This window comes from Chiroxiphia lanceolata, chromosome 2 (assembly GCF_009829145.1).
Source record: "Chiroxiphia lanceolata isolate bChiLan1 chromosome 2, bChiLan1.pri, whole genome shotgun sequence".
In the NCBI taxonomy this organism is placed as follows: Eukaryota; Metazoa; Chordata; class Aves; order Passeriformes; family Pipridae; genus Chiroxiphia; species Chiroxiphia lanceolata.
In genome coordinates, this window is record NC_045638.1 from 117,389,555 (window position 1) to 117,413,705 (window position 24,151).

General features: G+C 38.6%; 1 long non-coding RNA gene across 2 annotated transcripts; it reads left to right on the forward strand.

Annotated features, from left to right (window-relative positions):
• The first annotated feature begins 2,883 nt into the window (after nucleotides 1-2,883).
• On the forward strand, nucleotides 2,884-18,716 carry LOC116782641. 2 transcript variants are annotated; one of them, XR_004355291.1, is made up of 4 exons: nucleotides 2,884-4,102; nucleotides 5,090-5,195; nucleotides 15,110-15,337; nucleotides 17,989-18,716. It is a non-coding gene; the product is annotated as an uncharacterized LOC116782641 (long non-coding RNA). The 2 variants fall into 2 exon arrangements; XR_004355292.1 differs by lacking the exons at nucleotides 15,110-15,337; nucleotides 17,989-18,716 and adding an exon at nucleotides 7,614-8,052.
• The last annotated feature ends 5,435 nt before the right edge of the window (nucleotides 18,717-24,151 follow it).

Consider the following 24,151-nt stretch of genomic DNA (forward strand, 5'->3'; position numbering starts at 1 on the left):
ATATATATATATATATATATATATATATATATATATATCACCTTCCATCTGTCTCCTCCTCCACCAACCATCATCAACTGTTTGAACTCCTGTGGTTACAAGATCAAAGATCAGGTTTGAGGAAATGCTTAAATGAATAAACGTGAGAAAGAGGTAGAAATATGAAATTTTAAAACTTAATTGATAGTAATTTAAATTCTCTCTGCTTCCTCCATCCTACTTCTAAGTGCCTCTGATCACCCTGCCTTCATCTCTCTGCTCTCCCTTCTTTTCCTTCTCTGTTTAGTTTCTTCTCACCCTGTCAGTCTGTTATAACCCTCATTTGTATACAGGGTATTTTCCTCCCTTTTCCAGCAGTTTCTTCCCCTTGAGCACTCTCATTTCCCTCTCCGTTGCTCCCCCCACTTGCCTGAGATTTTCAATCATCACTTCATGGCAGTGTTCCCTGAACCTCCCTGTGCTCACACCGCTGTACCTGCCGCGGAAAGAAAAACACATTACTTGATTCATTTTAGAAACGATTTTACAGCACGTCAAGATAAAAAGGCTTGGGGATATAAACAAGCTCAGAAATATTTCGAGATCAGGTAGATGTAATTAGAACACAGGCTGTTGATTAGATTACTTTATTTTGCAACAATGGGAGTTTAATCACGTTTGAAATTGGTTACAGGATTTCTTGTGGTGATTAGATATTTCTATCATATTTTAGTCATTTTTAATTACACAAATAAATACTAGTTGTTTACTTTTTTGGCTTACCTTTTTCCTGTCAGTGTGCAGACAGTAACTAGGCCTGCTGCTCAGCAGCCACAGTAAGTGCAACCAGTCTCCTCACAGCATCCACTGAGAGAGAAGGGGAGATCTCAGTTCTCTTCCTTTGGGAAAGGATTGCTCATTACCTGTTTCACAATTCATCCCTCATGCTCATCAAAGCTCTGTTTGCTTCTGTTTTAAAGCCCAGACAGCAAAGGAGAAGTTATTGTGTCCAGTTCAGGCTATACAGAAAGGTCCTTCTTGAGCAAACCCACAAAGACAGCACCGCGGTCCCCGAGTGGCTGAAGGGAAGCTTGGGGCTCAGTTGATGCACTGAGCGGGGCCAGAGCTGAACTTGGATGTCACAGTACATCCTTCCAGAGCTCTGTGGACGTGTCCCAGGTGCTGTATTCCCCCGAGAATGTGATGACAGTGCTGAGGAATACATTCAGTGCAGGTGGCTCAGGGGGTGCATGTTGAGCTCTGGGTGGGAGCCCAAGACAAGAGGCTGTGAACTGCCAACCCTTTGCATGACAAAAGGCACAGGGACCACCTGTGGCACAGCCAGGTGAGGGACACCCAGAGACAAGGCAGGAGCTGATGACTTTGGAAGAAGAGTGAGTGTGACATACTTGGGCTAGGAGAGAAAAAAAGCCCAGGGATTCCTTTGTTCAGAGACCCTCCTCAGAGGCACCAACTCGAGTTTTTTCCTGTGTTACTGCACCATGAATAAATTGCTTTATGGAATGAGTCATCTGACACACTAATACAGGAAGCTCATAGTCAAATCAATGATGAACTGAGGATGTCTGACTGTGTGAGTGGGGTGTGCAGGGAGTCAAGAGGGGACCTGTTGGGTCACTAGAGCCACTGCTGTGAAAGGGTCTCAGTCCCAGCAGTGAAAACCTGTGGTGCTTGGAGTGTGACTGCCTGAGAGTCTTGTGAATGGTCACACTGGGAAGGTTCCTTAACAGCAGGACTAGAGTTTAAATGGCTGTTCCTGAGCTATGCAGTGCTGTGATGGCAGAGCTGGCCTCGGCTCCTCTGCACTAGTCTGCTGTGCAGATGCACACACACAGATGCACCATTTCCCTTTACATATGTGTACATATATAGAGATATATTTACATATGTATATAGTGCTAGGCTGACAAAACTGAGCACAGAACAGTGCTCGTGGCAGTGGGGGATGGCCACGTTAGGCAGATGCAGTCTGCCATTCCCACAGATCAGATATGATACTGTGGACGTATCAAGGTCAAATGAGGGAAGATATAAACACTCCTCTTTAGGCTTCTGCATGCAGTGTGAGAGCTTCTTGTCCTTCAGTATGACAGAGGGAGTTTATGGGATCCCAGGAGACTTAATGCACCAAACTGGACCTGATAATCTTACAGCAAAACAAATTCTTTTTTTTTTTTTTCCCCAAAGCCTCCCACTTTTTGAGCCTCTTGGATCGGTTTCCCTCAGCTACCTGATCAGATTATTCACACTGTGCCTGGACTGCCACTCTTTTACAGTTTATATGGCACCTAAACCCCCAGAAGGCTCAGCAGACAACAATTCTATGGCTTTAATAATATATTATATAATATATCATAACTATCCTCCCATAATTAATTCCCAACTGCAGATAGGTAATTTTTCTTTTTCTTTTTTTTTTCCCCCTCTTCCTACATCTACTCTGATGTGTTAAATATGTCTTTGGTGACGGAGGTCTGCAAGCAGTCTGCTTCAAAAGTTTAGGCTACACATTAGGTAAGTGGCACAATTTTCAACTTTAGTGTTCCTGTAACACTAAGAAATAGATAACTCATTGTGTGATCCAGTATTATTGAGGTTTAGGAACAACACTGGATTTATCTGCAAGACTGAGTTCTATAAAGTAAACTTTGAAAGTTGCTGTTAACAGAATATTTGCCCTGTAACAGAAGTCTGTTAAACTCTGGGCAATCTGTGTGTGTGTGTATATGTCCAGACAGCAATATTGTCATCTTGAGCTGTTGTTGCAGGGAAGGGAAAGTGTGACAGGTAGAGGTTTTTTGTCCCTTTACCCTGTAGGTTGATTTTTAAAACTTAATTCTAATGTGTATCCTGCTGGATTCAAACTCTGACAATACTAGAAACTGTTCCTGAAAATAGGTCAATATGGTGAGGAATGAAAGGGAAAACACTGAGAAGGAAACAGAAAAATGAATTGTGTGGTTCTAAGAAGATAGTGTTCATGAGCAGACCACAGAAAGAGGTGGTACTAGAAAGATAATGATTGTATTTGGAAGTGCAAATTTGAGACGTACGAAAACCTATGGAAAAAAATAGAGGAGATTTGAGCAGTAAAATCAAAACTTTGATTAGTTCTTTCAAGACAAGAATAGAGAACGTGATCCTCATAAGGACAGCTCTATTACCTTTTCTATTAGAGTGAATTTTCAGTCCTGCTTCCCCACTTTTTTTTTCTTTTAGTTGAAGTTTTTCTCTGGCAATATTGCAACCTTTTCAACCAAACCGCTGTTGCCTTGGTCATGTATAGCTCCAGAAACATCATCAAAACTTTCTGTGGCTCATATGCCTGTCTCTTAATGGGGGAGTTGCCTCTCAGAAAGAGTGGTCTTATATTCCTGGAGTAAGTGCTCACACAGTCAAATGGGCTTTGGGAACCAAAGGAAATAATGTGAGGTTCAAAACACCTCCAGCTTAATGTATTTCCCCCCTTCTCCTCATTTACCCGGTTTTTCAAGAAATCAGCCAGGCAAAGCTGTTCAAATCTGATGCTGGTAAAACTGTGAAAGTTTAACATAGAAAAAGGAGAAGCATTTCTATATGCCACAGTGAATACCAAAACATATTTGATAACACTGGCTTAATGTAAGTGTGATAAAGCAGTTTTTAGCATAACGTTTTATATTGTCTCATTGCATGATACCTAGCAGATCTTTGGCAGTGTGATCCATAAAGACAAAATAATACATAAAAGATGCAGTACAAGGAAAGATAAATTGAGGGCATAAATTTCCTTTTGAGCTCCAAGCTGTGCCGTGAGGGGAAGCACATACAAATAACTTCTGTCCATCCACAAAAGTCAGAATGCCTCACCCTTGCAGTTTTGAAACTAAATTCTTGTCACTCTAAATGATGCTTTGGCTGGGCCGTGATCAACAGAACACAGAATTTCAAGGTCTCTAGGATGAACAAGTTCTTATTAACCTATCTATTCTTGTGTTAAAGGCACTGAGAAGTGTCTGTGTTCTCTTGTAGGGAGGTGACAGTGACTGACTATGTACCACCAGCTCTTCAAGCTTCTCCTTGCAACAGTCTCTCCTCACAGTCCCAGTGTTTTCAGTGTTCAGTAAGTGATCGTGGGGGATGGTTTGTAGCATAAGAGCAGTTCCCACAGAAGTGTTACAAGAGGTTATTTCCATTGCCTATCTGGATGGAGCACAGTGCCTACCAGTGATTGCCTACCAGTCCTCTCTTCTGAGAGGTGACTGCACTTTCTGAGCAGGACTTGGGAGTCTGAAGAGGCTCCCAAGTATTGTTCAACATTATTAAGCAGTAATAACAATGTTCTGCTGTTCCACATCATCTTCAGTCCAGCAGTGTCAAGATCCACGACATATCCCTGAGACAGAAAATCAGGAATGATGTACAATGATTGTACTGATTCCTCCTCCCCTGCCACAGGCTTAATGTTATTTAATGATTGTTATACAGCAGCGCCTCAGGGCTCTGTTCTGCCAGGCTCCTTGCACACAATTAAAAAAAGATATAATCCTTAACCAAAACCTAAGGTTGTAGACTGCATTTCATCTGTTATAACTTTAAAATAACAAAGATTTCCAGGGGGGAAAAAATAATAAAAAAACCCTAAACTGATGGGTGTATTTCAGCCAGGACACTGCATTTGGGGAGTTTTTCCAATGCTCTCACACAAAAAGGAGATCATTTACTAACAAGTTACATAACAAATTACAGGAACTTGTACTAATGATTTTGTCATTATTGTCATCAGTCCATTAAAATCTTCTCTGCAAGGCAAACTGTGGACGAAAGAGAAGGTGAGATTGATGTGGGATTTTTTAATTTTACTTTTTTAAACTTTTTTCTATTTCATATCTGAAGTATGTGCTAAACAGTAAATCCCAACCTGTCAGATTTAGACAGGTCTCTGTATAACAAGCACTCTTTTTCAATCTTTAAATGTCACAGCTGCATAAACCTTTTCTGTGTTCCCTCCCATTCTCTAAACCCTTTATAAACCCATTATAATTTCAAAAAGATTTTATTCCTCACAGCTACTGCATAGCAGAGGTAAAACCAAATTTTTCTTTTCCAGGGTGCTGTAACTTGAGATAATATCCAGAGTGCTTGAATTGAAACTTCTATGAAGAATACACACTCGTTTGTCCCCGAACAAGAAAAAATGTGAACATATACATTGTGTAAGTTGCTAGAGATAAAAAAATGCCCATAAATATGGTTGTGTCACTTTAAACATTCGAAGTATACTAAAGAAAGTAAATAACACTACAGTTTTCACTGCAGCAGCCGACAGCTGGCTGGCTTTAAATCTTAGTGGAAACAACATTTCTGGATGCTCAGAGCCTCCACTGTTCCATTTCAGCTAAAGGCAGGATTACTTGAGCTGTATTATATCCTCCATCTCATTTTCAGCTCTATTGCACCAATTATGCAGCCTGGAGGCTTATAGAGGCTTATATTGAGTTTCAGATAGATATAAGAAAGTCGTCTATATTCTCTGTGATAAAAATAGTCATTAATTACTGAGATTTGTAAACCGCTTAGCATCCTTCTTAATGTGGTACATCAGGCATTTTACTCCTTTCTGTTGCTAATCGCCAAAAAATGTGTGGAGAAAAATACTTCAGGAAGAATATGATCTTTCTTAGCTAGAATTGAATGCTGGAGTTAGAGGGATGTACAGAAAAGGCTTAGCCACTTCAAGTATGAATTTGGTTTTCAAGGGCTTCATTGTTTGTGTCTATAAAATCGATTAAGCGCTGATATTGAAGGCAGCCCCTTGTGCAGGGTTCACCAATATAATCAAATGCCTCCCTTAATCTGCACAGTGGTGTGATGGCATATTAAAAAAAAAAGAAAAAAAAAAAAAGAAGCCTTATCTAAATGGAAAAGATGTTTTCAAGTAAAGGAGGATACCAGGGTGAAGTAACAAAAACCCCTTTAGACTTCTTTAAAAGGGCAAGAACAACAACAAACAACTCTTAAATTTTCTATACATGTGAATTACGTACCAACAGCTCTAAATATGAAATGGCTACTCATCATTCATCTGTTGGTGGGCTTTCATAAGATAGAAGAAAACTGATCAGTAATAATTTGAAAAACCCATTCAAATCTGTTTTTAAATCCCTAAACTTTATATTCTAAGTCAGACAGAATAGACCAAGTGAGTACTTAGTGAATAATTTCAGCTTTTGTGGATTGTTGCGGTGATTGTTTCTTTTTGGTTTGGGATTTTTTATAAGAACAAGATATTCAGTCTATTAAAGGAAAACCCATTTAAACTGTGTGGTTTTTAAACATTTATTTCCCACATAATTTTTCTGAATTTGAAAAGTCTCCATTTGCAGGTTTTTTTTCTTGATTGTCCTGAGATGGATGATTTAATTACAGAAGCAAATGGTTTTAGGTCTTTTATGGCTCCCACTACCATAGTAGAGAAATGCCTCTCTGTGCATAACTTATCCACATAAACTTGCCTATCGAGTTGGGAAACAACAACATGGCATCAAGATGTCCTGTACCTCCTGATTACGTGCCTCAGCCACAAGCCAGGTCTACCCAAGCATGTGGCTTTGCCATGGCATGAGTCTTCCTATGCCCCATGTTTTTGTGGTCATGAAGCCAGAGAGGGTCCTGGAACTGGTGGCCAGTCAACGGGTCTCCTGCCAGGTCGGTGGGACTGGCACTGTGAGCTGGCCCACAGCATGAAGCTGCCTCCCAGTTAAGAGTGGGTACAAACACACCTTCTTTTCACCCAGAAATAGTGTTGAGCTGTGACAGCTCAACATCCAGCCAAGAAAAAAAAAAAAAAAGTGTGATTTACTCAAAAGTCCTCTGACTTTACACTAAGGAGAAACACAAAGTTGATAATCCTGGTCTCGCACCAGCTTCTTTATGGATAAATGGTGCTGGTGGAAATAATGGTGTGTAGATTAATATTGACCCAAAAGAGAGATAATATTAATCCTAAAAATTCATCTGTCTTGTGTCCTTTAATAGCTACAGCTGCAAAAGCACCATCAAGAGGTTAGTTTTTACAATAGAATTAGTTAATGTGTATTCACTGGAAGTCCACTGGACTGACTAGAAGTACAACCAGAGTCCAAAACAAGGCAACAGTGAAGACTAATATGTTTAGAGGCATTAACTGAATCATCTATTGCAGAGCTGCACCAGGCTGCAGCCACGGAGGATCATTAGCAGATCAGCATTCATTGCTCACTGCAAAGTCCTTCATGAGAAAAATGAAAACAAATTCCAAAACTTTTCCGAGATAGAAACTTTGGACAACTGAATTTAGGGATCATTCCTTGGGAATACATGTTTTGGAATATTTATATATTGCAGCACCCCCTAAGAGCCCAGTTGTGAAGCAGACACACACACACCTCACAGCTTCCAAAATAATATTCCATCGCTGACAAAAGGCAGAGCCTATTTCTTTTTCACAATTGATGAATTTCAACAGAAGTTTCAAATATGTAACCTCAGCCTGATTTTCTAATATTTTCTTCTCCTTTTCTTCTCTTAATAATAATGACAAGACCAAATAGGGTGTTACCTCATTTATTCCTGTTTGACCACGGCCCTTTTAGGTTCGTACCTCTGATATGATGTGGGAATCTTGGTGACGGAGTATCCAAGTACTGCATGTGGTTCTTGAACTTCTGTGAGCAAACAGAGGTGGATAATTCATCCTGGCAGTTTTGGAGTGCAATAAACACCAGGAACCTGAGAAGAGGTAAAGTTTTCAAATTATTTATCATTAATTATTTTTAGCGAAGAGTACACTTAGCATTTTAAAGATGCAATGAAAATCTTATGCTGACTGAGAAAAGCATCTGCATGAAAAACAATTTCTTATTTTCTCCCAGGATGTATTCTTATCTTTTAAACTTTACCCGGTGTTGCTCCTGACCTTCATATTTTTGCAAGCCAACAATTACTATTCATGGCATTTTCCATCAGATTTGCTCACTGTTATGTATTGCTTCTAAAATTACAGGTCTCGTCCAGTTTTAATTTTTTTTCCCTTGTCACTGATAGTATTAAAGATTGTGTCATAACCGGGCACCAAAAGTATTTGCAATGCTATGGAAAGGAGAAATAAGCTTGTTAAAAAAAATAATCACAACCTGATTTAATGCTTTCATAATATTCCTCTATTTATTTTTAATAGGAAGTGGGACAACCTGCAATACAGATTTCATAGCTTTTAAACACTAATTTACTCTTGATACTTTTTTCCCCCCAATTTGCTGCAACAAGATAATTGTACTGACTGTGCAATGGTGAGTGAGAAAAGATTACAATGTGTAGCATCCCAGTGTTTTTGACACCCTGATGTATTGCAACTTGAAACATGTGAGTCCTTTCAGTGTTATTCTCTCATGCTCATTAAAACTGAGAACAGGGTTTTGGAGTCTGACACTGCTTTACCTGCCTGTTTCTAAGGAAGAGCAGAAATAAGCCATTTGCACTGGTGACACAGGTCCCATTCACATGTTTGTACTTGTGACCAAAGGGCTAATTTCCTGTTTCAGTTTTATTCTCATTTTCAGCCTGAGGCTGAAAGGAAATGATGATGGAGATGGCTAAATGGCACCTCGAGTGTATCTGTGAAATCACACGACAGCATTCTGTGCTGACTACAAGTAAGGGCAATACCTGGCTCTGCAACCATTATTTCTCTGAGATGCTAGCCAAGGAGAAGGAATCACGTGTGTTTAGTGGAGAGAAGATGATTAAGTCCAATAATTTTTGTTTAATATGAGCTTTGAACACATTCCCCAGTGCCACCTGAGCTTTATGCTGCTCCTGTCCCGTTTGCAAGTTGTCCAGTAGAAACACGAGGAGTAGGGAGAGAAAGGGGTTGGTTTCTTTCCTCAGAAGAGAGTTAGGATGTTCTGGAATCATGCTTCTTATTTGGGGCAAACAAAGCCCCTTTAGTCTCAGCCATCAGAATGCAGAGAAATAGCATTACTGGTGAGGTTTCTGCTAAGAGACTGAGTTCTGAGCAGTTGCTCAAAAACCGGTAACTTGTTTCATAACAACTGATTTCCTCTCTTTATGGAAGTGTATCTTGAGTTTTGGTAGAATTCAGACCATGTCCTGCCTTCTTCCCCATAAATCACCATGGATAACAGAGTAGGAAGCTTCATACCAGAGAGAGGAGCGGGTCACGCAGCAAAAATGTCAGTCCTGGAAAGAAAAGGATATTCCTGTCAAGTGTTTAAAAACAATATATGCCCCTTTTTTTCTTAAAAGGGGAAGAATAGGTGTTAATAATTCTGTCATGTGCCTTAAGATCTCTGGGTTGACACTTGACATTTGCCTTGTGTTGCTCATATACCTCTATGGGCATAAGGGTTTGATTAGGACTATGGTAGTTTAGCAGAACATGGTGAAAGGTGGGTTATCATTCCAGCAGAGAAATGCCTCAGCAAGTCAATCTGACTTTTGTTCTTTGACTTTACTATCTATTGTATACTAGCCAAACCAACTTTTTAGATTTAATAGGACAGTCTTTCACTGTCTGAAAGTTGCAGTTCACTGGGCATTATTCCAAAAAGCATCCATTTCCAGCACTTTCAGGATCAAACCATTCTTTGCATCTCTGGTTTACACTAAGATTGCACTGTAGCCATTATCCTTTGGAAACTAAAGACAAAGTAGAAGTGGCTTTTCCCTCTCATTTAATCACCACCATTAAGAGTTACAATAGTAAGGGCAGTGCCCAGTGGCAAATTTTCACATTATGGAATACTGTGAGAACTACCAAAGCCTGACATAGGACATTTTAAATACTGTCCCATGAAAAATATAAAAAGCCAAAGTTTTCTATCTACTGTGCCAGATGAATATTTAGAAGAAAAATTAAGGTGACTTTTAAAAGGTTATGTGTTTTAGTGAAGGTGCAGTGTTTAGAGACTAGTAAGGATTTAAAGCTCAACAAACTAAATGGTATAATTTCTATTTTTTTTTTCCAAGTAGACAGAGCACTGCTGTAGCTTACCTGAAGAGAACTCTTGGGTTTTCCCCTAAAGGCTGTGAATAGTTAGGCTTTAAGTTCAACTTACAAGCTGGGCAAATAATAGGCAAAAATAAATCACAAATATTTGGAGTTATTTTGAAAGGGAAACACTTGGCCATGTCCTATTGATTTTTGTGTTCATCTCTTCAGAAACATTTATATTCCTGTGAGTGAAATTTTATTTGTACAAAAGTCTGAGAAATAGACTTTCAGGTTGTAGGCTGAAATCAGTTTGGTAGTATACCAGATCTGTTTCAGGTTAAAGTGAAAGTTATAGATTTCTGGGTTTAAATTTGTCAGAAGGCTCTTTTCTCTCTCTTCCTCTTTTCCCTCTCTCTTCCCTAGGAAGCACTCAGAGTAGGAATGGCTCATGATATTAGAAAACATGCCTTCACCGAAAGGGTGGTCAGGAAAGTGATGGAATCACAATCCCTGGAGGTATTTAAAGCACGTGTAGGTATGACACTTAGTTTAGTATCATGATTTAGAGGTGAGCTTGGTAATGATGGGTTAATGGTTTGACTCAATGGTCTTAGAGGTCTTTTTCAACCTAAACGATTCTATGACTCTAAATGACCCAGTTCCTTGCTGTCCCAGGTGCTGCTGTTATCTAGCTCTAAATACAAATTCAACACTCAATAGAACAATTCAGTATCTCCAATAATGAAACTCTGTAATATTTTGCTTTTTAGAATCATGATAGAATAATCTTTAACAGCCACATTGTAATCGTTCTTTTATACCTCACCCTGGGGTGATTGTTGATCCATCTGAATTGGTTTTTCTCTCTTTCCTTCTGTCTATCCACTATAAACTTCTTCCCAATCAGTTATATACTTCTTCCTAATCAGAACCACCCTGAGAAGGACACGCTTTCGAAAACAATTTGAATCTTGTCCTTGAAATTCTAAACAAGATCTAGGGAGACCTGTTCAAAGAAACTTCCTCCTTCTTCCTGCACATCCTGCTGCCCTTGCTGTTGTCTCTCACTTCTGTGCAGGTGATATCTGCCAATGAATTAGGAAGATGAGAGAGAGTCCTTCTTTGAAACAAGCAAATTTTTGCTGAAATATACTCTTCCAAAGGTTCAGCAAGAAGATATTATTCTTTTAGTACTAACAGTAGGATTATGAACATCAAAAAATTCATGCATGCTCTTCATATGCGAGCAAAGAACTATGCTGACAGAGGAGTCTGTGAGGAGGGCAGCTGAACCAGAAACCTTTGAGGCAGGCTGCATTCCATGGGACACAGCCGTGTATCCTTGCCATGAGGGAAAGTCTGGCCATTAGGTTTTGTAGCCAACTTTCTTAAAATGATCCAAAATATCTGGCCAGAGATACTTAGAGGTGCTCAGAAACACGTAAGTTTTGCAATATGTTAAAAAGAAAACTCCCAAACACTTAAACTTTTTAATCTGTTAACCTGGCTTCCCATAACTGCCTTTGCTTCAGTCTGTCTCCTCCATGAATGTGTTTAAATATAATGAAGTGTACCATCGAGAAAGGGAAGAGCAGAAACATATCCCAAGGTTACCTACTACAAACAGCAATATTAATTCTCTAAACAGAACTTTCAAGCGTGTCATTGGGCAAATGTTGCTGACATAAGATCTCCAAATAATTACAGACTGCAGCAGCATTCAGGAAAGTGAAAGTATCTTTGTGAACAATAAAATCATTTATTTGTTCTACATAGGTTATATACAGGACAAATGGCAGAGGCAGATGTATAGTTCATGTGTTACTTAATAGGCAATGGTTTCCCTCAGTAGTAATGACAGTACCTTGACCGGTGGTGCAAAAGAGAAGAGAGTGTGGTCAAATTAGCAGAGAAAATGGGTTTCATAAATGTAGTAATATTGAACATATTACGACATTAGTATTTGGTCAAATTCTTTCCCTGGCTAGCAATCAGATAGGTAATTCTGAAAGCAATCAGGCAACTCCAGAATCCTCTAGAATTTTTAGGTGGATGTAGTTTCTTCATTAATTTCATCTGACCACTGAGCAATCATCACATTCTCAGGAAGGGAAGCAACATGGTATGCCAAGGTATGGTAGTTGTTGGTATACATACAGCCCTTTAACTTATCCTTTGTTGTTGTTTTTTTTAATAATTAAATCTTTGTGTGATTCCTGACTACTTCTGTTTTAGTCAGACTAAATATTACTGTTCGAAATTAATAATCAATAAGCATATGTGAAAACAACAGAGGGGCTAGTAAAATTGATTACAAATCTAATATTGCTGTAGCCACCACAGCCTCATGCTAAAAAGCATTTATCATATTGGAAACAGACAGCTCTTCTGCTTTGCAAAGGGACTCTAGCTCTGCATTATAAAACCCTGGAAAGTATTTTCAAATGCTTTGCAAAAAGATCACTATTTTTCTATTTAAAAAGCAAGGGAAAAATCATATTAATTTTTCAGCTAAAAACTTCCTAGGAGATTTTGGGAAGTTCTTTGAATGAGGACCCTTCCCCATCTTGATTCTACAACGTCCCTGACCATTGAGTTCAGTGGCACTTGGGCTCCCATACACCTCTGTGTTTCTGCACAGACCCTCAGAAAGCTTTTCCTTGTGCTGGTTTCTGAAGTTTGTAATTGGCCTTGTTGCCTATGGCTGGCACACAGCATGCAAGGAGCTTCCATTCCTTATTTTGCATGTGGCTTTTCACCTCCGTGGTGTTGCTCCCTGCAGCAGAGCACACTGGGGGACAATGAGCGCTGAGAGGAGTCAAGTGTCTTAGAGGTTAAGATGCAAACTCTTCACCCAGATAGTGAAAATTACTCTGTTGACAGGGATTACACCTTCAAGCATTGACCCTATGTCATTCAACTCAGTACAAGATGCAGTTGTATAGAAGTGCTTTATACATAACTCCATATTACCTGTGGAGAGGTTTTTGATTGTTAAACAAAAACCTGCATGAAAGAATCGTGTGTTGCCAATATTTTTATGCATAATAAGTGCTAGCCGAGCTTGTGGGTTGTTTCATTTTCTGTTCTTTACTGAGACAGCTTCTCAGCTTGCTGGAAAGCTGTTTGTTGTCTTGAACAGGAAATGTTTCAGATTACACCTTTCCCAGGACTAATGGTGGTGTGCGTAAAATGGGCCGTGTAAAATGTAGATGTATGGGGGAAAAATATTGTGGGTTTTCCTAGCAATCAACAAGAGACTAAACTAAAATATTTGCTCAGCAACACGACTGGCCTGGGGTTTTTTTTCTCCTTGTAGCCCTGTGAGTTAATCATGTGGCTCCAAATGAAAGTCTTTTGGGTTTACACACCCTTAAGTGTTAGCCTTCATTGTATCCCTGGGAATGAGAAAGTGGATGTGTGCAGCAGATGTTCCCAGCCTGCTTTACCTCATTGTAATTCCTACAATACTTGGTTCCTTATCTTTAACCCATTTCTGAAATCGATGGTGTCAAGCCTCTCTGGCTTCACATAATCTAATATGTTTCAAAAAATGATTTTTCTTGCCATCTTATTCTTTCTGCCTCGCTTCTGCATCTTCCATCGACTTTAATTAAGCTTTCCTTGGGCTTGTGACCTTGGTGAGCTTTCAAAAATAAAGTGAACTGACTTGCAAAGTGATTTTTCCCAGTCTTTTTACAGCCCTGCTGGAAATTCGCTTTGTGTGGCGTTTGAAAATATAGGCTGATCATTTGGGGTCACCATATGTGTGCAGAGTGGCAAGAAGGAGAAACCTTAGCCTTCTAATTGCTACATTGTAGTAAATAGTTCATTTCCCTATAATTTCTGGTTTGACTTTTCTAACCCTTTAAGAACTAACTATACACTGTTGTTTTTAAAAAGAAAGATAGAAAAAAATTGTTCTTTCAGATAGGCAGTATTTAAAGAAAAGCTTTTAAAAAAAATCAAGTACAGAGTAGAAGATGTGTAGAAGTGCCTAACACAGATTCTCAGCATGCTTGTTATACTCTGGACCATTTTTTCCACCAAATAAAATCCTAGAATAGATGGGTAGAAGTGGATGACTCTTCTTAATTCCATTTATAATTACATTTGGCTGGCTTCCACACAAGGTCTGAATAGTAGCTCTTGTCCTGGTTTTCACTCCTATAGTTCTACATGTAAATCCCTGCACACTGTCATACTCTGAAAGGCTGAATATAAAATACCCCTGAATCTGACATTATAGGTACTGATTCTACTGTGATTCTTACATGCAGAATGACTAAAGGGGGATAAAACTTCGCAGGATTTTTTGTTTCTTAGCTGGGCCTACTCTTTCTTACTTATAATCATTCTTTTTGTTAGCCTCTGTTCCTTTTGTGGATGGTAAGGAGTGTAGGACTCCACACAGAGCTCTATGTAGCTTTACAATTACCTGCTTTTGCAGAGACTTCTCTTCCTGTGGTCATGGGAGAGCTGGAGGAATTTGCAGAGTGTGTGTGACCTGCCCAATCGTGGCCCTATAGCAAAAATCTCATCTCTCTGGTGCACACACAGGGGTCAGGTAATGGAGCCAGTATCAGATGTGTCTACACACAGAGCAAACTCCCAGTAGGAAAGGGGAAGAAAGCTTTTATGGACATTACATAATGCAGTAAATAACACAACACAAATGTTAGTAAAGGCTGGCATTTGAGCATTAGGTCCAGGTAAACACTAGAGTGAAGACTACAACGTTGTTTGACCTAATGACCTATAGTAGTACAAGTCCTCATTTGTTTTTTCTGAAATATATTTTGGTTTAGCCGTTACTTGTTACATGTAAGCTCCTTTTTTTTGGAAAAAACCCCTAACAAAACAAAACCCAAAAACAAAACAAAAAACCCACCCCAAAACAGTCTCTTCAAAGAGATTATGCTCAGTGTTAGCAAAAACTAAACCTTGAATTAACCGTGGCTATCTGACATACTGCTAGATTTGGTGATCCTTCTTGATATGATGCATTTAATACTGCCCTAATTCCTAGTATTCCTCAAGCCATATTCTAGTATGTTATATTTTCCCACTGCAAACAAGACATTTACATAAGGTTTTGAACAACAGTTTTTTGGTTTTTGGTTTTTTTTTATTAAGATATTTCAGTGCCCAGCCCAGAAAATCACATCAGATCCCTGTAGAGGTGTTCAGTACTCTGGTTTTAGACCTGGAAACTGTATATGAGATCAGCAAGGTGTGATACTTTCCTAACACAGAAGCTGAGATTTTGCAATCCAGGAGCTCTGCAGAGGTGTGTGCTGCTCTTGGAAGGAGCTTGGATGTCTCTGATGTGCTGCTGCCGTGCTCCTGATGGACAAAGCCTCAGTGAGTAAGAGGGGATGACTCACTGCCGTGAAATTAGGCATGTGCCCTCAAGTGGTATTAGATCAAGTCATAACCCTGGCTCTAAAAAGCATTGATTTAGTCATTTATGTCAAATTTAATGGAAGGTATTAATGATGTCATAAAATTATTAACATCAACTCCTTGCCATCTATGAAAAGTGGGTGCCTCAATCAACTATGACATTCAAGTCACAGCAGATTTCTTTTTTTTTCTCTTTTTAATTCTTTGGAGTCAATCTATTGTTGCCATGAGATTTAAGAGAAAAGTTAGAAGAGGAATGCTAAGAACAGACAGGTTGAAAATTATTTTTCACATACATTTTTCTTCATGAAGCATTTCTTGGTGTTTTCAGAAGTATTTGAATGTTTTTCTGCTCCACTTTGGAAAATAGTCAGTTAGCCTCCACTAGGACAGCATACCTTGAGGCTTTTAAATATACTTGTATTGAAAGATATGACTTGATGAAGAAATAAGAGAGCTGCTCCTCAGAAGAGGCTGCACAATATGGGTACTGCCTTTCGAACTGAAGGGACACTGAGGTGGGATGAAGTGCACCCTTTTGCCTGACACTTTAGCTAAACAGAAACTATTGTTGTCACAGAGTCTGTTGCATTTTGTACTGATATTCTGCTCTTAAAAAACAAATGCCTTTTTTCCACATGGCTTGAATTAATTCACAGACACGTTTTGCAAGTTGGGTGGCGGTTTGGGGGGGACGATGGAATTCTTTGCCTGTGCTAAAGGGACACAAGGATGTAAATGTTTTCCTAGACTTACTGAAGAGGAAGGCAAGCTGTCAAATTTCTGAGTGTAGATCGATGTTCAATTTGATAAATGTGGTAGATAAGGGTGAGGCTTTTTTTGTTATAATCTGGAATATGTACAGCATCAGCAAGAAAACTTTCAGGCAATTTTATTTTGGTATCTGAAACTCAGCATCTCTTAAGCCACTTCAAGTTAAATTACCACATTTTACAGTCCCCTTTGGAGTCCATATTTAGTCAATGACACTTAGGATTTAGGTTGAAATAATTCATTGCTCCCTGTTCTGGTGGTACGAGTCACTATTCTTGTAGGACAGATTTATAAGTTTGATTTCCAAGCTGTATTTTCAGGGATGTTTCGGAAATTTCCTTTTCTCATACAGGTAGATCCAGACCAATTAATAAGATCTATGATTCCAGTGCCTTAAATTCATTCTCCATTACAGTGAGTGGCTGCTCAGGGTATACTCTAGTAGGTCAGATCCATTCTAAGCTTCTCTAATATGTTTTAAAATAGACAGTTTCAGTTTTAAAGTGTAGGCTATTTGTATTGATAAATAGATCCTGGATTAGAAGTAGATTCCCTGAGTGCTTTATTGGCCAGAATCTGAATGTGCCCAAACTGATAGGTTGGTGTTCTGCTCCCTCTGATTACAGAACAGGGTAGCAGAGAAAAGGGTCAATGGTGTCATCTGTGGTCTTTAACCTGCAAGAGGTATCTTGGATTTAGTTTGATTGTTTTGACACTTGTATGCTAGCCCTCTAGATTTTCACAGGCTAAAATACATAGTAAACCAGATTTTTGGAATTTTAGCTATTTGAGGTTGATGTAAAGTAGAAGTTCATTATGAAATTTCTAAGCAAAATTACATAAATTGGGATAAGGATGTTGGGTGATATTGCTCTCAAATTTTTAGACTCCTAAAGTGGAAATGATTTGTATTTCCAGATATAAAGAATCATAATGACACGCTTAAGTCAGGATGATACTTGAATCATTTTGCCTTTATCATCTTATGGTAAAATAACTTGACTTTTCAATACATATAAATTTTCGTGTTAATATTTGATGAAATTCCTTCTGGTTTGAATTATGAACTGAGACATTTATTCTTGTCATACTGCTTATTCCTTAGATCAAAAATTTATCTTGCTTTCACTTTTACTTCAAATGTGCTCTTAAACATGTCTGAAACTTGATTATGATTCAGTGCATACGCAGTGCATTTGAAATAGTCCCAGCAGAACCTGACGACAAAGCATCCCATCTGGAGTGCAGTTGCTCATAAGACATAGATGGGAATTAAACTTACAAGTTGCTGACAACTAACATTTTCCAGGTCAACCTCAACTTTATATTTCGTTTGAGAAATCCATCACTGGCACTCTGGATTTATCATCTTTCCTGACATAAAATTTGATGAATAGAATGTGCTTCACAGTTAGTTCTTATCCTGGCTACGCTGACCATGTACAATCCTGTGGTTCTGAAGCAACTCATGGCAGAGAATGCATTTAAAATGATACATGCATATGAAGAATATCTGCAAATTTGCTTTCATCGTCTGTCTGATCAATATCAGTAACTGAGGAAAAAGAGATTCTCTATCTAGGCACACAAAGATGAGTATTTGTTGTGCTACAACAATTTTTAAGACAAAATGCATCTTGATAGATGATAATTCATTGTTTAGAGCTTCCTGTTTCCCTCTGACTCGTGAGTTGTCATGATGAACTTGGCATAGTTCTGTGCCTTTGTAGAAAATTACCTCTTGTGACAGAGGAACATGTGTGTTGCATGAGTATATATACGTGTCTTAAATCATTGTATAACACTTCCTCAGGCACTACTGCTCCTATTTGCAGAATATCTGGGGTTTTTTTTGAATTTTAATAAGTCATCTCTGACCAAAATACCTGAGAAGCCCTCTACTGCTGGAACATCCTCTGATACGCGTTCCTAAACCTCTCCTGGGTAAAAGATCAAACGGGTTGAGAACACCCAACTAAGACCAAGAAGAGATGCAAAGGAAAGAGAGGTGGTCTCAAGAAGACTGAACAGTTACAATGTGGAGAGCTGAAGTGCTGCTAAACAAGGGAGGCCAGAATTTCTCTAGCTGTGGCAACTGAGCCCCATGACTGGAGCTTGTTCTGCCAGCTGTTGGTATTTTATTTGTGTTCAGATGGTGACAGAAGGCCTCAACAATGACAAGTTCAGTATCAGGAGGTGTTGGTCAGCACCTGAAGATTCAGGCTGTTCCTGAACAACCTTCGAGCTAAACAAACCAGTTGAGTTATCCCACTTTGGGATAATCATTAGGAAGTAAGTGCCCAAACAAGATTTATGGATCTGTGCCAGCATGCCTGTGAAGGTCAGATGGGTGTGTAGGGAACATGAAGAACTGAGCCCTGTGGCCTCGATTTGTTGGCTGGAGTGTAGGCATCGCTTCAACTGATCTCATTCTGAGAAGACTGTGAAAAGGGAATGGAGAATTTAATTTCACACTTCCTAACATTTTAAACTGTACAGGAATATTTTTGGCACACGAGGCAGTAGAGTACAGGAATCACTTCAGCACTGCTTATGAATGGAGGATGCCAAGGAGGTAACTTTCTGCCCAGTAATGTCTCATGTTTTGAGTACACTATAGAAATATATATCACTTTCACTGCAGCTGGTGCTACAGTCACCCACTTCGGGTAGCATTTTTACTTGCCATTTGTTGATGAACTCTCTGCTAAGACTATTGTTTATTATAGTAATTTGATATATTAAAAAGATACAAGGGGAATAAAAGCGGTTCAATGTGCCAAAATAGAACAGCGTGAGAAAAATTCAAGTCACAGGAATTGAATTGTACTGATGTTCCAATCAGCCTTGCTAATGGGGCAGAGGAATTCTAGGAGGAATAGGAATACAGAGAATCAGATTTGTCTCACAGTACTGAAATATTACCAATGAGAAAAATTTGAAAGTTTAAAAAATTATTCGCACCTTCTTGGGTTTCTCCCTGGCCTTGACTATCTCACATGGAAAAACTGTTCATATGAAAAAATTAGTATGATTAATCTAAAAATGGAGAACAGAAAAGGGAGAGTTTGGAGTGATTAATTGGAAATGTTCATGTTTTGTTTGTTTAAATTTTGTTTGCTTTCCAGGCTTGTTGATGACAAAAGTTTCTCTCTTCCTTATGTTAATATAAATCAGGAATTGTAAAAGTCACAATATTACGGTTTTATTTTTCTGGCAGTGACTTTTTCTGCCTTTCTTTCTCAAGTACAAGGTGTAATTAAGAGCAAAGATTGTCCCTTCAGAGAATCTTTGTGGAAATTTATCTTGTTAATATTAGAGAAAATTAGGAAGCTATGGCAAAAAAAAAAAAAATGTTTATGACACAAAATTCCTCTTCCTAATAGTGTATTAAACTAGTTGTCTCTGCTGCTATCTTTCCTGTTTTAAGTAGCACCACAGTTATATTAGCCAGTGAATGAGGGTGCTTGGTACCCTGCCTCTGGCTGAGTTCTCTCACTGTTTTGCTTTCCAACTCTAACCGTAGTGGAAGTTCAGATCAGCTAAATTTGTGTTCCTACATTTCATTATGCTCAGTTAGAAATATGAGTATCTCTCTCTCATAAAACCTAATGTAGACAAGTAAGAATTTGGACCAGTGTATTTCTGAGAGTTGGTGTTTACTTCAAGGGAGTTGTTTGCAGCCATGTTCCAAAGATGTAGCCCCTGTTTTCAGAGCTGAAGGTGTGTTGTCTTAGTAAAGAAGAATTCCTTGCTCACGTGTGTTCTTTTGGATGGTATGGTTTTTTGTTAATGGGAACAGGTGTACAGAGTCATAAAATACCTGCCATTCACAGACCTGAAAGAAAATTCAGCTATAAAAATGCAGTTGGATGCTGTTTAACACTTTGGAAGGATGACCATCCAAGATCTGTCCTTCAAGGATGGTTTTTTGCTCTGGCCTCCGTTATACTTGCTTAAGGAAGAGTGGGGGAGAAAAAAGACAAAACAAATGGCCCACAACAGGTTTCTAGTTGGTAACATGGATTCAGGAGAGCTTCTTAGGTGAACAGATATTACTTTCCAATAACTCTGCAATAAAATTTTGCAAGAATCCATATTTTTACTGAAAAATAAACCAAGATTTTTTAGCCAGATGTATTACAATAGACCTTGAAGTATGACAGGGGAAGAATACATAGATAATAAATAAATAAATCTTTAGGTTAAAAGTATTTATTGCCAGCTGATATAATTCAGGTTTTTATGTACTGCATCAACTTAAATTTAATGTCTAATAAAAAAAAAAAAAAAAACCAAGCACTTTGAAAGGGATAATGTAAAAAAGTAAAATGAGGGAGAAAAGGAAGGGAAAAATTATTAAAAATCTGTGCTAATAGGCTGAGTTCTGCTTTGCTAGAGGCATGTTTAGGATTGGAGAACAACCAGAATATACAAATGAGATTAAAACTTTGCAGTAATAGTGGGCTTGTGCAGTCAATGTGCATTTCCAGAGCTGCAGAAAAATCAGAATTGTGGTCATTTCTTAAGGAGGTTTGTTTTAAACTGACTGATACAGCTACAGGTTTTCTGCCAGATATGAATCCAAAGATAAAATGACCTACACTCTCAGATGTTTTAAGATTCAAAGATTTTCTACATACTTATTATACTTACTGTATAAAGCATCTACACAGAGCCAAGCAGTACCGCCTGGGTTTTTGGGGGCTTTTTGCCCCTTCTTTTAGTATAATATAAATACAAGTGCCTCTTGTTTAACTGCATGACCTTCTTACCTTTCTAAAACTCTGGCAACTTTGAATCTTCAGGGAACATCAAGGCAGATGGTTCCAAACTAAGTCTCTCACTTTAGCCATGTGTTGAAGGTTTTTTTGAATGCTGTCTCCTCTCTCTTTCCTGAAATGCTCTAAATTTGAATGAAAAATAGTTAATAGAAAGCTTCAAGGATTGTTAGTAAAATTCGATTAGTGGTGTGGGCTCCTATATAACAATGCCTTGGGTTAACAAAGGGCAGATCAGTGAGTTACAGACAGTCTGCCTCCTTTTTCTGTCTTAAAGATCATATGAATACTTATTGACTCCAAACACATATTGAGAGGCTTCATAAATAGCTATTTACTTCTACAGAAATACAACTAATGCTTATCAACTAAGTTTGTGCTGGCTAAAAGCTAGATATTGATTTTAAGTCTATAGTGACAGACCACTTTATTGAAGGGATTCTTGATATGATTTGCTAAAATGCTAAGGTTTAATTAAATTATTAATATTTTTTATGTTCCTAAGTGTTGAGTATAAGATTCTTGAGAACTGTAAATTACTGTTCCTTATTACCCATTCTGCTTTCTGCATGTAGGTTCTGGCACTTCATCAAAAGTAGCAGAAAATTTCCAGTAGAACAGTCCTCTTTAGTTTTGTACCTACAGTATATGAAACAAAAGACATTTCTTACAGTTTAATGATCTTCAATGAAATAGCTGGTGTTTTTATTAGGTTTTGCTTTTAAAAGAGGGACAATCTGCAACTGACTTAATACCTGGTGCTTCGTTATACTGGCAACTAAAAGGTAAATCTGCCAGGTGGGAGCAGATAACCATTCTGCATTGGCCTAGGAGGGGTAGACTTTCAGCAGCACTGTGCCACAGATGCTGCCACAAATCAAGTTAAAGACACTAGCAACCATGGTTTCCTGTTAATTGTCCTGGAAATAATACCGGAAATTATGATCTTCCTCATGGAAGTGATTAGTCTGCATTCAGAGGATTTGGGCTTGCCTTTATTGGGTTCAGAGTTCTCTGAAAGGGCTTAATGGCAGTGCTAAGAGCATGTTTGCAGTATGTGAGCACACTTTTACCCACCTCCTTTCTTCCTTTTTATTTTTAACAGCAATTAATTTCAGCAATTACTCTTCCTCCTTTCTGGTTTATTGCTTGGGTACTACTAAGACCAGTGTTGCAGCAGTAGTATCAATTTTACTGGAGGTTTACTGCCCAGCTCCCACAAAACCTACCAATTTCTGGTGTGGGGGGTACTTGAGGAGCACGAACAATAATATAGAAAGTACAAGGGAGGGGGAAGTTTAGGGCTGGAGCTGCTGAAAGGAGCATTTGTGAAGCCCTCTGAGGATGCCTGTTCCCAGCAAGCAGAACTGACTCACAAGCAGGCTCCAAATATACAGTGTGTGTGTAAACTGAGCATCCTTTTCAGAGAGTTAGTATTCCTGTGACAGCAGCAGTCATGCATCCATTCAGCCCACACTCAGAGGGGATCAGCTGGGATCTGGAAGCTTCTCAAGTGCATGAATTCAGGGCTGGCCCTGCCACGAGGTGGATGAGAAACGCTGCATTTCAATTTGGATTGAACTCCACACCACTGTGGCTTCCAGACCAGAACTGGCTTGTTTCTTGTTGATTTGGAGGACAAACCACTAGAATTAGTACCTGTGGGGAAATGTGTTCTGCTGACTGATCTCACTGGTAAGAGTAAAGTGAAGATAACCTCATGCAGCATGTAAAGATACAAAGCTATTAAAAAAACTCAATGATGTCTTCAATGAAAAACAGCGTAAGAAATACTTTTCCCATTTGCCATATTATTTAGTGTGTTGTAACTGAAAAATATTTAGTTTTCACTAATGTGTGAAATGAAAAATGTTATTTTTAGTCAAAAGGTTTATACCTATTTTTATTCAATCTTTAATTAGCTTTTTTTGCAAATTCCTGGAACAGGTAAGTGGTAGAAAAATCAGGCTCATAATGTTTGGAGAGCTATCTTAGAGTTTTCATTCCGGGCAGTATGCAGTGTGGAGAAAAATCGAGGCATGTTAGTATTTTCACATTGCTCAAAAGGTTTTTAAGGTCAGAATGGATTTTTCTGATAAGAACGTGACCTCCTCTCTGCAGCATGTGCCACAGAAGTTAACCTGTCAAAAGAGTTTCATTTTTTTTTCTTGCTGCCTTTAGCTCACCTTGCCCAGCTTACTGTGAATGTGAATATTCAAGATTTGACAGGCTTCAAGGAAAATATGCTGGATTTTGGAAAACGTATCCATCAAATCGAATGGGTAGATAATCTGAGTCTAATATTATATTTCTGGGGGAATCAATTGCTACAATATTGTTCTTTCCTTTAGGGTGTATATGTGAACAGACTTCCTAATCATCCTGAGTGATTAAACACTTAACGAGAGTGGTTGACCTCCTCATAGACCTTTCTGACCCAATTACTGCAGTGGATGAATTCATCTTTCTAAAGACTTTTTTCTGCACATCTCAGGTTTTTCAACTGAGGCCCGTATTCTGCTTTAAAATCATCTATCATGGGCCTTAAGGTACACAAAATGCATAACCAAAAATTACTAGTTTCACATCAGAAAGGAGGATATGTAGCAAATATTTTGCAGTCACCATCACCTGCTCCCATTTTTAATGACATCTCTTGTCTTCTCAAAAAACAAACCAAAACAATAAACAAACAAAACCCCCAACACCCCACAAGCAGGCAATACTCATTTTATGGGTATCATAGAGTGTATTGACTGGATGAAGGGTTGCAGTTGAGATCCTCTTACTCCACTAGTTTCTAAAGCCACCTCTATGACAACTAGGTTTTTTATAATGTTTCATAATGTTGCTTATATTTTTGTGCCAAAAGGTTTGGGGGAGGGTCTGAGAAGAAATATTATATTAAGTCAGGTTAGGTAGAAGGGGACACTTCTCACTAAATTATCAATCTTTTAGTCTCTAATGATTTCATTGGAGGAAAAAAACTATCATTTGGGCAAGCTTTTTTTACCTATTCAGGTGTTGTTTAGGGGCTTGTCTGTAATGGAACGTGTTATGAGTGAAAAGTGGAATAAGCACCCTTGGCCAAAAGCTATGACGTGGACACAAGTACCTGAGTTACCTCTTGGCCAAGCCCAATTCTGCTGATACCTGAGGAAAAAGTGACAAGATTATCAGGCTGGTTTTGACAGCATTTAGCACAAATTGGCAGCTT